The following is a 15,334-nucleotide window of genomic DNA, read 5'->3' as shown; positions in this document are numbered from 1 at the left end:
GAGAATTACGATTGGGGTCAAATCGGCGCCCGCCGCGATTTTGGCGTTGGAATCTATTCTCTGCCCAATCGCGTTTGACGATTTTGCCGACAGCCAACCAAGAATCGAGCCCGATGAGTTTACCCAGCATTTTCTGTTTTTATTTCAGATTTCCAGCATTCGCAATATTCTGCTTTCATTTAAGTTGTCCAATCTTGCTTTTTGCAGTTAAGCATGTATTTCGTCTTATGCAGTGCCATCACAAGCCAAATCAAACATGTGAATATGTCAAAATTTTCTATAACATGACTAGTCGGTGGACTATGTTGCTGATCTACTAATATGTGAAAATGCCACATAAAGAAGGAAAAATACAAATTTATGCATTGAATTAGTTAGACTCAATAGCCTGCAATTAAACTCACATCAAATTTCTCTCTTCTCTGTTCCACCAATGCCACTAATATACCTTTTTAAGCATGTCATTTATGCAGTGGGGCCAATTTTCCGATTGGTTTCTTCTGTTGAGGGGCTATATTCATGGGAGTACTGTTCATCAAATCTACGTCCTGCCAAATCTCATTCACTATCCACTTAAATCAATGGGGCTTGAATGTCCCTCTGGATCTGTGTCTCTCTCCCAGCCGTTGACTCCCTTCAATCCTATTATCTGCCCCCACGTGGAAGCTGATTTTCAATTGTTATCTCATTGCTCACAAATCTCTTTGTTCCTACTTTATTTAAGAGTAGCTCATCGCTCCTGCACCAGTTTGTTTTATAAATGCTGCTGGTTATTTATGCAGGTCACATGTTTCTTTTGACGTCAACTTGCCACCCATTCATTTACATCCTTCATACTATTGATGAGCAGTCTTTTGCTCGCAAATGGAAACTTGCCAGGAAAAGTAAAACTACTTCCCCTAGCTTTGAGACCCCCATACTAATACATTGCCCTGGTCCCTTCAGTGTTCCATCCTTTCTTCAATGTGTACTAACTCTTGGTAGGCAGCTCACCATCTTGTGGGCCTCATCTTTCTACTGCACATGGCTATCGATTTTCCCTTGGATACTAAAGGAATCAAGCGATATGAGGTTAGTGCGGGAAGGTGTAGTTGAAGGAAAAGATCAGCCATGATCCAATTGAATGGATGAAGCAAGCTTGAAGGACTGAAAGGCCTATTTCTGTTGTCCTTTATTTCTCAGCAGTGAATCCACTGCGACTTTCTTGTAGATATCTATTTTTAAGCTCTTGCAGTAGTGAACATTTCTCTGATTCTATTTGAATCCTATCTGTACCTTTTTGCAGGCTTTCCAGCTTTTTGGGCTTCTTTTCTCAACATTAAGTTCCATTTCCATCGGTTTCCCTCAGTTCTGATGGCTATCACTAATTTTCAGTCCAGCACATTCCACATATTGAGTTCAAACAAAATGACAAGGAAACCTGAGGCAAGTGGGCAGCACCACTGAACCTCCCCCCAAAAAAGGCTGGTGATCAGACGAATAAACCTTTCTCATGTCTTACAGCACTCTGCTACAGAGATTGAGGGGCTGAAATTCTTTTGGCAGACTGATTTGGATAAAGCAGCTTACTTTGACTCATGTCAAAGGCGTTCTTTTTCAAATCAATGAAAACACAATACATCCCTCAACTATTCTTTTCTAATGTTCGCAACAGAAAAAAAAAATGTTTCACCGCGCTGCTTACTGACCTGAAGCCAGCTTGCTTTCTGAAACATATTCTGAAGGTTCGAATAACTTCAGGAATCACAGGTAACAGGTAAAGACAAGTAAGCCTCATTGTTCTGAAATGTTTGTGCTTAATGACCTGTGGTTTCTTTGTGATTTTGATGCCCGGGGGGCCTGGCTCGCAGTCTGTCAGTCCGGCATGAGCATGACAATAGTTATTATCAGAGTCAGAATTTTGTATCGAGACTAATAGTTTAAATTCCTTTGGCAGTTGCTGGTTAATCCATCTACGTTAAATTCTTTTCTGTGTTTTAAAAAAATAAGAAATGGTCTATTTAAACCCCAGTTTTAATTGTTAGAATGGTGCACATATTTTACACTGAGTGCACCAGTAGTGGAAGTCTAAGCCCTTGAACGTTTCTCTCAGATCATGTACATTTTTACCTTCTTGCAAATTTTGGACAGGGCAGGATTTTCCCCTCTGCGGTGGGAGGCGGGAAAAGCAGTGTTGACCCAGCTGGCCGCATTGGCGGTTTTTCAACTGCCCGATAGTCTGTCTCTCGCCTCAATGAATATACATCAACCATAAACATGTCGTAGCGCAGGCGGGCGGCTTCTGATTCACCCATCTCGCCATGACCTCAGCGGATCATCGGTCTGGGCACCCACAAACGCACAACTTTCCCAATGTCTGCCTCCCAGCATTGCTCCAAGTGTGAGGTAACCCCCAAAACAAACAAGTCTGCGGCATCCATGTTTAGTAACGCCTCATTGGGCACTTTTCCAGATGCCGTCAAGGATCACTGACGGGTGGTCTACACTCGTGATCCTAGTAGGAGGACCATAAACCTCACAGCTGCAGCTTGGGAGGAGGTGACCGCTCTGAGCACCAACTCGGCAGAGAGATCAGCCATCTAGTGCAGGGAAAGGATGAATGCGCGTTCTGTCAGGGTAAGCTCATTACTTTCAACTCGCTCTCACAAGCCCCTCACACATTCACAGGCTGACACTCCACAGGGATCTCACACACTGCCAGCTCAAGGGGCATCACTGTCTCACATAAACCTTCCCATCTCCATTTGTGCTCATATTGTGTGTACCCCTTGTCCTCATCCCAAGCACAGCTCTATTCAGCACCCACACAAGGCAGGCATAGTTGTTATGTGCCTTGGTATGTGTCCTGTTCGCACTCTATCTACCTGTTCTTCATGCAGGACAAGCTCCGCCACAGTCAAAGAACAGTAAGAAGTCTTACAACACCAGGTTAAAGTCCAACAGGTTTGTTTCAAACACGAGCTTTCGGAGCACGGCTCCTTCTTCAGGTGAATGGAAAGGCTTGTTCCAGAAATGTTTATATAGACACAGTCAGAGATGCCCCGGAATGCGAGCACCTGCAGGCAATCAAATCATCAAAGATGCAGAGAGAGAGGTAACTCCAGGTTAAAGAGGTGTGAATTGTCCCAAGCCAGTTCAGTCGGTAGGCCTCTGCAAGTCCAGGCTTGTTGGTGGGGGCCGAATGTAATGCGACATGAATCCCAGATCCCGGTTGAGTCCGCATTCATGCGTGCGGAACTTAGCTATAAGTTTTTGCTCAGCAATTTTGCGTTGTCGCGTCTCCTGAAGGCCTCCTTGTAGAATGCTGACCCGGAGATCAGAGGCTGAATGTCCTTGACTGCTGAAGTGTTCCCCAACTGGAAGGGAACAGTCCTGCCTGTTGATAGTATCTGTTTACTATCAACAGGCAGGACTGTTCCCTTCCAGTTGGGGAACACTTCAGCAGTCAAGGACATTCAGCCTCTGATCTCCGGGTCAGCATTCTACAAGGAGGCCTTCAGGAGACGCGACAACGCAAAATTGCTGAGCAAAAACTTATAGCTAAGTTCCGCACGCATGAATGCGGACTCAACCGGGATCTGGGATTCATGTCGCATTACATTCGGCCCCCACCAACAAGCCTGGACTTGCAGAGGCCTACCGACTGAACTGGCTTGGGACAATTCACACCTCTTTAACCTGGAGTTACCTCTCTCTCTGCATCTTTGATGATTTGATTGCCTGCAGGTGCTCGCATTCCGGGGCATCTCTGACTGTGTCTATATAAACATTTCTGGAACAAGCCTTTCCATTCACCTGAAGAAGGAGCCGTGCTCCGAAAGCTCGTGTTTGAAACAAACCTGTTGGACTTTAACCTGGTGTTGTAAGACTTCTTACTGTGCTCACCCCAGTCCAACGCCGGCATCTCCACATCATGACAGTCAAAGAAGGAGGGGGAGGGGGAATATGTCTGAGCTCAACGTCCTCAGTCCCAAAGAAGAGCCTGATGTCGGGCTGGTCCGAGAGGACCGGGACCTTGCCTGTGGCAGTGGCGAGGTTGGCAACGCAGACCTAATTGATCTGCACCAGCCGATCCTTCAGACAACCATGCTGCGAGTAAATTGTCATGTTTTCGAGTGGACTGCCGTGCACTAAATATCTCTATACTCTCTTTCATAGACACCTCCACCAAGTGCGACAGGGACACCTGGAGCTAACCCCTCCTCTCCTGCGCTTTCTTTTGGATTGGATTGGATTTGATTTATTGCCACATGTATTGAGGTACAGGGAAAAGTAGTGTTCTGCTTACAGTCCAGACAGATCGTTCCATGCATGACAAAAACGTAGGGCATACATAAATACACAATGCAAATACATAGACACAGGCATTAGGCAAAGCATACGGAGTGCAGCACTACTCAGCAGAGAACATGTGTGAAGAGATCAGTTCAGGCCCTTGGAGTATCATTTAGGAGGCTGGTAACAGTGGGGGAAGAAGCTGTTTCAACACCTCAGATGAGGATCCTGCATAGCTCCCACAAGACAATCGTCAAAATTGTCTCACTGGACCTCGTTAGGCATGGGGGTACACACCATGCTAACATGTCAGCCTTCCACCCCCTGCAGACAATGGATATTGGAATTAAACCAGCAATGGTGGCCTTCCTGTTAGTCGCTGCAGCCCTGGGGGATGCCTTGCGATTGTACGAGCGGGAGCTGCTCGAGGAGAAGGAAGCTGCAGCAATGGAGCGGAGGGACAAGATGGCAGCCTCTCAGGATGGAGAGCCAGCTGCCCAACAGGCCGATGAGGTGTAAGTGCCAAGGAGGCGCTGCATGAGGCCTCATGTGTACCGGCAGCACCTGTCATTCGGGGACCTGACAGACTCCGGCTGAGTAGGGAGACAGTGAGACATATCTGCCAGACCATGGTACGCCTGGCACCGTGGGGTATGGTGGAGGATGCCCGCTCTCAGTGGCCATCAAGGTGACAGTCACCCTGAATCTATACGCCAAGGAGTCCTTCCTGGCGTCGAGTGGGGACCTTTCCGGGATCTCACAGACCTCGGTGCACAGGTGCACCCACGCCATCATGGAGACCCTAAATGCCCAGGCGGCTCAATACATCCACTTCAATGTGCACTGAGCCCACCAGGATGCCTGAGCAGCAGGGTTCGTTGCCATCGATGCAATGCCCCGGTACAGAGGGTGATTGACAGGATGCCCCTCTACAAGCACTGCAGATAACAGGGCGCTCTACACAAACCAAAAGGGGTTCCACTCGATGAATGTGCAGCAGATATCATGCACATCTGCGCCCGATGCCCAAGCAGTGCGCATGACACCTTCATCCTGGCACACTCAACGATTCCTGACATGTTCGAGCTGGCCCCGAGACTGGGGGGTTAGCTTCTGGGGGACAAGGATTATCCACTGTGGTTGTGGCTGATGACACCTATCTGAAGGCCGCAGACTGAAGCTGAGACCTGCTACAACGACGCCCATGCAGCTACCAGGAGCGTGATCGAGCGGCGTTTTGGCCTCTTGAAGATTCGGTTCAGATGCCTGGACCGTTCTGGAAGGGCCCTCAAGTATGACGTTGAGAGGGCCACCCGCATCTGGCCGCCTGCTGCGTCCTCCAGTAGAGAAGTGACGTGCTGGAGGAGGAGGAATGCCAGTCCTCATCTGATAATGAGGCTATGGGGAAGGGGGAGGATAAGCAGGACATGGAGCCCAGACAGGCATGGTAGGCTACACGATATGTGCACCAGGGCCAACGTGCACAGGAGGCTCTGATTGCCTCCAGGTTCACCAAATGGGGAGGAGACTGGCCAGAGGCATGGATAGCGCACCCCTCCCCCACCCCCGGCCACCCCCTCAACTGCAACCCCTCCTGTCATACATACCTGCCACACTACAGTGTGCGGGCCCTGGGTTGGTAGTAACAGCGGGTCTGGCCCATGGGATGGAGGATGATGACAACCCGCTCTGCGATGAGCTCTGGTGTGCCGCATCTTTTGACAACGTCAGACCCTTGCCCAAGGTAGCACTTTCCACTGTCCACCTGGGTGGCCCCTGGATGTGTACTGACCATTCCAGCACACGGTCCCATCAAATCTCTGGGGCAACGGTGGTGGGGATGGTCAGAGGAGGGAGGAAGATGAGGAGCCCAGGCCACGCACAATGTCCATCTATTGCCCAAGTCACCCCCCCCGAAAAAAATATCTGCCCATTCCCCCCCACTCTGTGGCCATCCCAGACCAGATTGGGCCCTAACGCTACATCTAGGTGGTTCCCCAGATGGTACAGCAAGATTGGAGGCGGTCTTGCTGTGATTACCGCCCTGTGACCTGGGTCCCTGTTGGCGGGCGACTTCTGGACTTGGAAGGGCCCGGCTGCTGCTTGGGTGTACCAGTTGGTGCAGTCCCACCCTATTCTGCCCACTGCCCACCAGATGCACCAGGGACAGGAGGGGTTGGAGATCAAGTTGCTGCGGTGTTCCGGCACCTCTCCTGTGGCACTCACCGGCATGGGCCCCATCAGCTCCTCCTCCCTTGGGGTGCCCGATAGCCCTTGGGCTACTCCATGGGATGGGGGTGCAAACAAAGCTATCCCGAGGCTCCCCACCACCTAACGTTGTCAGTCTTGGAGGCCTGCTCTGATCTTGACCAGGGTCCGCACGCTCGCGGCCATGGAACCATCTCCGTCTGGGATGGTGCCACATCACCCATTGACTATGCCAATTCTCTTCTGGTTTGTGTCACATCAGCCAGTGACTGCACATCTCCCTCTGGGACTGGACCACCTCCCTCTGTGTCTGTGCCACGTCGGCCAGCGCCTGGGCAATGCCGCTGATGTTCTCAACCACAACTTGATGTGACTGGGCCATGCTGAGTAGCGCCGCTGCAATTTTCAGGTGGCTCTGGCACATGGTTGCCTGTGAGTTGGCAACCTTGTCCTGGGACTGGGCCAGTGCCTGCACAGAATACCCTAGGCCTTGGACATGCTGAACCATAGCCAAAACTGTCGCTCCCAATACCTCCACTCAGCAGGGTCTCACTTCCTCACCCTCGATCGAATTCCACCCCGGCGACTTCCCTTTCTGATGGGCCATCGACATTGTACAGGGTCCACTGCTGTGCCATGGTTTGGGGCCGCAGGTCTGGTGGTCCCCCTCTAGTCTCCCGCTCCTGGTGGATTTGGCTGGACGTTTGCAAATGGAAAATGACAGTGTTAGACAGTCCGTCGCGTGTAGCTCAGGGGGTAGGTAGCTGGTGACCTCGGTGGTCAGGGCACTCAGCCATAGTGGCCGATATGGGTTCAGGATGGGAGTTTGGTCACCTGGCCACTCGGCCTACCGAGTCTGCTATGCCATTCAATCAGGGCTGATATTTTTCTTATCCCCATTTTCCTGCCTTCTCCTCATAACCCCTGATACCCGGATGTGTGGGATGGATGTTGGTGCCAGGGACACAGTGCTGCACTGAGGAGGTCATGCAGTTTCTTCCGGCACTGCTGGTCGGTTATGAGGGTGTTACCCAGAGCGCTCACCGCCTCTGCCACATGTGCCCAGGCACAGCGAAAGGCTATGTGACTGCAGCTTGTCAGGCTCCTGAGTGTCAATTGCGAATCCGGCGAATCCCGCATCATTTCTCATTGGAATTGATTCTATTCCACTTGGCGCCGGTGCTAGCCCCTTAATGGTCGCTGAATCGGTCCAGGTGCGGTGCATGTTTTGCTGTCGTGGAAGTCCACAAATTCTGCGCCAGCATCAACATTTAGTCTCAGAAATGGAGAATCTAGCCCATCAGGTCTGGCAACATCTGTGGAGAGAGAAACAGAGTTTAAGGTTTTGAGTCCATATGATTCTTCCTCAGAGCTGAAGAAGGGTAGAAATGTGATGAATTATATATCGGAAAGTGGGTGAAAAGGGTGGAGCAGTAAAAAGGTCAGGGTTAGGTGGGAGCTAAAGAGAGATTGACAAAGATATCATGCACACCCAACAAAGGGAGTGTTAATGGTAGCATTCAAGACTAATGAAGATACTGATAGTGACATAAAGGTATGATGACAGAATGTGTTAATATGAATAATTTTTTAAAACTCCTCCCCAACATACAGGGCAGCAGAGGGGGCAGTAAAAAAAATGCTGTGATTAATGTATTACATTACTGACAAATAATTGGAGGGTGAAAAGTTCTCAAAGAATATGATTGCTTGAGCAGGAAGACTTTTAGATAGCATTGTATTTATGCAATCATAATTCTGAATTTGAGAAGAAATCAGAGACAAGTAGATCCTCCAAAACAACTTCAGCTGGTTCTGTATGTGTTTACTAATGCTGCATGAATGGTGGCCTGGTGGCACAGTTGTTAGCACTGCTACCTCACAGTGCCAAGGACCCCGGTTCCATTCCAACCTTCGGTGACCGCGTGTTTGCATGTTCTCCCCAAGTCTGCGTGGGTTTCTTCCAGGTGCTCCGGTTTCCTCCCACACTCCTAAGTTAGGTGGATTGGCTATGTAAAATTGCCCTTGGTATCCAAAGGTTAGATTGGGTTTCAGGGTTATGGGGATAGAGTGGGCCTAGGTAGGATGCTCTTTCAGAGAGCCGGTGCAGACTCGATGGGCCGAATGGCCTCCTTCTACACTGTAGGGATTCTATGGAAGAGAAGGTTGCTCCTCCTCCATCATGTAGTCAGGCACAAAGGCTGGGCAACCATGAAGTTAAACCAGAGCAGGGCCGATCACAATTCCCTCTGCTCTGAGGTAAACAGGCAGGAGATCACTTTATCAGCCACACCTGCTCCACTGATATTTCAATTTCAATCTTCCACCTTATTCAGGCAGAAAGTGTATTAATCCACGTAAATTGGGATCCCATTGACAGCTAATCAGAGCATCTACTGAGTTCAGTTTACACTGTGAAATGTGGTTGTCAAAGAAGCCTGACAATGTCAAGATTAAAATGATGTTTCTGGGAGGATAAAGAGTGTGCGGTAAACCCCACAAAAATAATTTGTATTACCTGGGGTTACCCTATCCAAGGGCCAGCAAGCTGCGGCAGGACTCTCATTCAGGGCCCATCAACTACAAGGAAATGCAGGCCTTATTAACAATATCCACTGCTTGTGAAACTTGTGAGGTTACAAGACCACAACATCTATGAATTTTGAGAATGCCCATTTCATCTGGCAGAGAGCAAGCATTAGAGGTTGAAATTAACTGGTCTGAATTCAAGAAAACATCTATCACTACTGCTTCTAAAATCAAATCTCTACCTGGGGTTTGTGGCTTTGAAACAATATAAATTAGCACTCTAATACAGAAAGGTCACACAAACTATTTCTATTCTGCTTTTGGCAGAATAGAAGTCTGATGTGTCGAATCCCAGGGGAACCAGCCACTGACATTTGGATAGCCAAGGAGGCCCTATTCCCACATAAATGTGTATCTATGTAACTCAGTGTACCTATAAATCTGACCTATGTCAAATACAAGAGATTGAAAGGCCAAATGGAATAATAGTAAAGCAGTAAATGCGTGACAAAGTCCTTCAATTTGTTCACACCTTACGAAGGTGTGATTTTGTAAAAGTCCGGAGCTTGCATCGAATAATGTCAGGAGTTAACTCTGGGAAAATTAGAATTAGAATTAGAACAGTACAGCACAGAACAGGCCCTTCGGCCCTCGATGTTGTGCCGAGCAATGATCACCCTACTCAAGCCCACGTATCCACTCTATACCAGTAACCCAACAACCCCCATTAACCTTATTTTTTAGGACACTAAGGGCAATTTAGCCTGGCCAATGCACCTAACCTGCACATCTTTGGACTGTGGGAGGAAACCGGAGCACCTGGAGGAAACCCACGCACACACGGGGAGGACGTGCAGACTCCGCACAGACAGTGACCCAGCCGGGAATCGAACCTGGGACCCTGGAGCTGTGAAGCATTGATGCTGACCACCATGCTGCCGTGCTGCCCTAAAATGCTGTAATCTTTTCTTGAGAGTATGCTGTCTTCAGTTGTGCGCAGTATAGTCCACCATATCGTCAACACAGGAAGTGCTTGTGGCTGGATTCTCTGGTCTCACCGCAGCACACTCCTGCCCCCGGGTTCCCAGCGACGTGGGATGACTTCCATGGCAATTCCCATTGACAGCAGTGGGAACAGTGGGAACAGAGAATCCTGCCAACAGTGAACGGTGCGCCGCCACACCCACCCCCGCCACTGAGAAACACGTGGCTGGCAGGCCGGAGAACCTCGCCCACGATTTCAGTATCCCGATATTCGCTTTGCACCACAGTTTTCTACTTGCTGTGCCTACTTCACCTTCTCTTCAATCAGCAATAACTTTTTACTTTGTCACAGGTTTAGCCATACGCAGGGAAAGTTCAATGTCAAAATGATGGCTTGCCCAGCGCTCCATGATTACACTCTTTTGTGTGGCCTAACATTTCACTGATTGGTCAGCACAGTCATATGACAGGTTTGGACAAGTTCAGCCAATTTGGAGTCACCAAGTGTGGAATTGTAGCATTTCCCGGGCATCGTTCTGTGGGATTTTCTATTCTCCCAGTGGGAATTGGTTGACGACTTCGACATAGCTGATTCATCTGAGTTGACTCATCAAAATAACAGTAGTTTAAAAAAATGCAAATTGCAGGCATGTTGGTTTCAGGATAATTAATCCTGGAAAGTATGTGAACAAACATTATTTTTTTGCAGAGAAGGTGTGTTTCCCAGTTTGCACTCACACTTATTATATTTGTGGGATTCATATTGGGTGGGATTAAGTGGGATTCACACTGTCTACAACTGCACTCATAGTCAACAAATTAGTACAAATAGAATTAAACTAAAGAAAGGCATTTATGAAAATCTGTGCACTTCGTGAGACTAACTCTACAATAAAGCTAATTGCATTTTCTAGACACTATCTGGAGCTATCGTGATACATGGGTCATTTGGATAACGATGCAAAATAAATTAAATATGAATCACTGAGCAAGTGAAATGATGTGCAACGCATAATCATCTAAGCAATAATGAGGCAATCATTTTACTGACCTAAATAGATCACACGCAGAGTAGCTTGACACAGTGAGGAAAACAATGCAGTGATTCCATGCGAGAAATCAAAAATATTCTACAGCCCATCTACAGCTGAAACCTTTGCTTCTATTTATTTTTCATCCAACCATTTAAATGTTAAAAGTCCTGGTTACGTATACAATTGGTCGATGAGGTGTCAGCCTTGGCTCTGTGATAGTACGCTAGCCTCTGAGTCATGTGTCATCTTAAACTCCACTCCAGAGACATGAGCACAGAATCCGGACCGAAACTTCAGTGCACTACAGAGGCAACGCTGCACTATTTATCATACTGTCTTTCAGATGAGCTGTAAGGACCATCTGCTCTCTCACCTGGATTATACAAATCTCATTCAGTAGCTAAGCAATGGCACACTTGAAGGAGAGCAGGGAGGTTTTCCTGGTGTTATGACTAGTACTTATCCCTCCACCAATACTGAAAAAGAACAGATCAAATGGCCAAGACCCCAAGCACTCCTTTCAGGTTAAGTAGCGTTTCACTCGCACCTCCTTCAACTTAGTCTATTGTTCTTGTGGCTCCCAGTGCATCCTCCTCTACATTGGGGAGACTAAACGCAGACTGGGTGACCGCTTAGTGGAATTTGTTCGCTCAGTCCACAAGAATGACCCCAATCTTCCTGTCGCTTGCCCATTTCAACTTAGCGTCTTGAGGAGCAGTACGGTGGCGCAGTGATTAGCACTGCGGCCTCACGGCGCCGAGTCCCAGGTTCGATTCCGGCTCTGGGTCACTGTCCGTGTGGTGGAGTTTGCACATTCTCCCCGTATTTGTGTGGGTTTTGCACCCACAATCCAAAGATGTGCAGGATAGGTGGATTGAACACGCTAAATTGCCCCTTAATTGTAAAAAATGAATTGGGTACAATAAATTTGTATTAAAAAATTTTTTTTTTTTAAACTTAGCGTCTTGCTCTCACACCCACATGTTCTGGACTGCTGTAATGCTCCAGTGAAGCCCATCAAAAACTGTAGGAACAGCACCTTATCTTCCAATTGGGTACATTCCAGTCTCAGGATTAAACATTGAGGTCGACAAGTTTAGACTGTAACCTTTCTCCTTCATCTTTACCTTTTCGTATATCCCAAACGTGGTTTTGTTCCAATGCAAAAACCCTCTCTCCCCCTCCCCCACTGGGCCATCTGTTACTTGTTCTTACATTTTGCTCCATCTTTGTTGTAGTCTCTCCCAGCTCCCACTGATCACTGTTCCAGTTGCTCCACCCCTCTAATATCTAATCACATTTCCCCTCTCTTTAGTTCTGAAGAAGGGTCATGTGGACTCAGTTTTCACTCCCTACGGATGCTGCCAGACCTGCTGAGTTGTTCCAGCTTTTTCTATTTTGGTTTCAGATTCCAGCATCTGCAATGTTTTACTATTTTGTCAAATTCTATTTTCTGATTTTGGAAACCTGCTGCATGCGAATTGGCTTTAGTGTTTCCTATTGTTGAGAGATTAAAAGCGAATAAGCAGTTAATTTGGTATTCAGTTCTATAAATTATTAATTAGACAATGTAATTGAAACATTAAAAGTTGTCAACAGAGAGGTGGTGGGGGGAGAGCTATTTTCCCGGCTGGAGAGTCTAGGATGTGTCATGTGAGAGTACCTTTAAGAAATGGGTGTTTAAGAAATGTACCTTTCGGAAATGGGTGTTTATCAGTGATGTCAGAGTGTGGGTGGAGCTGGGCTGTCTGCCAAAACATTTGTTTTAGGCTGTTTGCTGCAGGGTGTGTTTTAGTTTTGTTTTCAGTGTTATTTTCAGTGTTAGAACTGAAGCCAGACGAAGCAGGTGTACTGCTGTTCTCTCTGCAATGAAAAGACTATCTCTTGATCATTTGGTGAATTCAGAATTATGAATGTTCTCAGTAGTGTATGTAAACCTGATGTGCTTCTGTTAAAAGGTGTTTATTTTGTCTTCTGGATGTTGTTTGCAAAGTTATTAAGGATTACTTAGTGTTGCATTCTTTGGGGGTTGTATTAGAATTGATGGTTGCTAAGATGTTCACTGTATGTTTTGTAAAGGTTAATTTGAGTTCATAGAATAAACATTGTTTTGCTTTAAGAAATACTTTTCCATTTCTGCTGTACCACACCTGTAGAGTGCGCCATGTGCTCCCCATACCACAATCTATTAAAAGTTGTGGGTCAGGTGAACTCCATGATACACTTTGGGGTTCTCTAAACCCTGGCCCATAACAAATGAGAGTGCTTGTTCTTTGGGTAATGGGTCAGGGTCAGCCATTTTAAATGAAGATGGGAAATGTCTTTACTCAAATCATTTTAAAACTTTGGATTGTTCTACCCAGAAAGCTCAGGATGCTCAGTTATTGAGTATATTCAAGGTTATATTAGGGTTTGAATTTGATGGGAATCAAGAGATTTTTGGATAGGATAGAAAAGCGGAGTTGAGGTGATACCTGAGCATCTTACTAAATGTTGGAATAGGACCAATAGCCCACGTGTGCTCTTATTTCTTATATTCTTACATTTGACTTCAGATATTAAACCTTCATTTCGGGTACATAGAAAAGGACTACAGTTTCATAACATTACATAACAACAGGAGTTAGCCATTCAGCCCATCAAGCCTGCTCTGATCATGGCTGATCAGCCACTTCAATGTTTTTTCCACACTATCCCTATATCTCTTTATGCCATTGACAATTAAAAATCTATCAAACTCTGTTTGATAGACAAACCACAGAGCTCTGGGATAGATAAATCACAGAGCTCTGGGATAGAGAATTCCAAAGGTTCACAACTCTCTGAATAAAAATATTTCTCCTCATCTCAGTCCTAAGAGGATTCCCCCTTATTTTGAAATTGTGTCCCTGGTTTTAGTCTCCCCATCTAGGGGAAACGTCTTACCTGCATCTACCATCTCTTTTCCTTTACATATTGTGTAGGTTTCAGTGAGGTCACCTCTCAATCTTTGAAACTCGAGAGAGTAGAATCATAGAATTTACAGTGCAGAAGGTGGCCGTTCAGCCATTGAGTCTGCACTGGCTCTTGGAAAGAGCACCCTACCCAAGCCCACACCTCCCCCTATCCCCGTAACCCAGTAACCCCACCCCACCTTTTTTTGAACACTTGAGGGCAATTTAGCCTGGGCAACCCACCTAATCTTTGGATTGTGGGAGGAAACCGGAGCACCCAGAGGAAACCCAGGCAGACACGGGGAGAACGGGCAGACTCCGCATAGACAGTGACCCAAGTCGGGAATCGAACCTGGGACCCTGGAGCTGTGAAGCAACTGTTCTAACCACTTCCCAGCTCCAGGGTCCCAGGTTAGATACCCGGCTTGGGTCACTGTCTGTGCGGAGTCTGCACAATCTCCCCGTGTGTGCGTGGGTTTCCTCTGGGTGCTCCGGTTTCCTCCCACAGTCCAAAGATGTGCAAGCAAGGTGGATTGGCCATGCTAAATTGTCCTTAGTGTCTAAAATTGCCCTTAGAGTTGTGTGGGGTTACTGGGTTATGGGGATTGGGTGGAGGAGTTTGCTTGGGTAGGATGCTCTTTCCAAGAGCTGGTGCAGACTCAATGGGCCGAATGGCCTTCTTCCGCACTGTAAATTCTATGAAAAAAAATGAGGAATTTTATCAAAAGCCTTCTGAAAATCCAAGTATACTACTGACTCTGTTTTATCAATATTGTAAGTAACATCCTCAAACCTTCCAATCTGCAGGAACCATTCCAAATTCTATAGAATTTTAGAAGATGGCCACCAATGCATCCACTATCTCCATACCACCTCTTTCAACACTCAGTAGCAACTGCACTTCAACCATATTTCTTGGCCGTGAAGTGCTTTAGGATGATCTGAGATTGTGATTGATACTACATATATTAAAGTTATTTACTTAATTCTTCCATTGGAAGTTGAGGGAGTGTCTCAAAAAATTGTTTTTCAACTTTTCCCTATGTGTAAAAAGAAGAAGATGGGGAGATGCCGGCATTGGACTGGGGTGAGCATAGTAAGAAGCCTTACAACACGAGGTTAAAGTCCAACAGGTTTGTTTCAAACACTAGCTTTCAGAACACTACTCCTTCCTCAGGTGAATGAAGAGGTAGGTTCCAGAAATATATATTACAAAAATTCAAAGATGCAAGACAATGCTTAGAATGTGAGCATTTGCAGGTAATTAAGTCTTTGCAGATCCAGAGATTGGGGTAACCCCCAGGTTAAAGAGGTGTGAATACCACCATTACACGTGAGAACACCACCCACCAGGTACGCAGTACATACTCG

At 46.9% G+C, this 15,334-nt stretch overlaps 1 long non-coding RNA gene across 1 annotated transcript in view; it reads left to right on the top strand.

Moving 5' to 3' along the window:
- The first annotated feature begins 2,533 nt into the window (after positions 1 to 2,533).
- The window catches only part of LOC119965651, a 41,982-nt gene continuing 29,181 nt past the window's right edge, over positions 2,534 to 15,334 (top strand). The window contains exon 1 of the long non-coding RNA XR_005460594.1: positions 2,534 to 2,616. This is a non-coding gene — a long non-coding RNA (uncharacterized LOC119965651). The remainder of the gene's footprint in view (positions 2,617 to 15,334) is intronic.

Source organism: Scyliorhinus canicula, chromosome 5 (genome assembly GCF_902713615.1).
Source record: "Scyliorhinus canicula chromosome 5, sScyCan1.1, whole genome shotgun sequence".
Taxonomy (NCBI): domain Eukaryota; kingdom Metazoa; phylum Chordata; class Chondrichthyes; order Carcharhiniformes; family Scyliorhinidae; genus Scyliorhinus; species Scyliorhinus canicula.
This window is presented reverse-complemented; position numbering and strand designations above follow the sequence as displayed.